Raw genomic sequence first — 447 nt, forward strand, 5'->3', positions numbered from 1 at the left:
CTCAGGAGGGCGGAGGGCGGAGGGCGGCCTCTGCGGACTGGACTGCGTTTCCCAGGGTCCTGCCAACGCTGCGCCTCATGAAGTTTGGCCAACGGGAGGCACAGGTGAGAGGTGGGAGGCGGGGCCAGGGGAGAAGCAGGGGGTCCCCCCTCCCTTGCCCTGGGTGCCCTGTCCCCTCCAGGCCCCCCTCGGAGGCCTCGCGGGTTTCCGTCTTTGCTGGGTGGCCCTGGCTCCCGGGCTCTGAGAATGCCCCGCCCTCCTCCTGGTCCCTCCAAACTAGGGTGGGTGTGCTCTCTGGTGCTGAATCCCGACTCCTCATCCTGCAGCTCCTTCGTTAAGAATCCTCCTTATTCCCCTCTTCTCTCCACTCTCAGCTGCCTGAGCCACTGCCTGGGCCGTTCCCCTGACGGAGGCGCAGGGCGGTAGGGCCTGTGCAGAGCCACCCTC

The 447-nt window shown here is 67.3% G+C and overlaps 1 protein-coding gene across 1 annotated transcript in view; it reads right to left on the bottom strand.

Moving 5' to 3' along the window:
• LOC102765542 (solute carrier family 22 member 11) overlaps nucleotides 1-447 on the bottom strand; it is a 26,959-nt gene that overhangs the window by 2,209 nt on the left and 24,303 nt on the right. The window lies entirely within an intron of this gene.

This window comes from Myotis davidii, unplaced genomic scaffold (assembly GCF_000327345.1).
Source record: "Myotis davidii unplaced genomic scaffold, ASM32734v1 scaffold425, whole genome shotgun sequence".
In the NCBI taxonomy this organism is placed as follows: Eukaryota; Metazoa; Chordata; class Mammalia; order Chiroptera; family Vespertilionidae; genus Myotis; species Myotis davidii.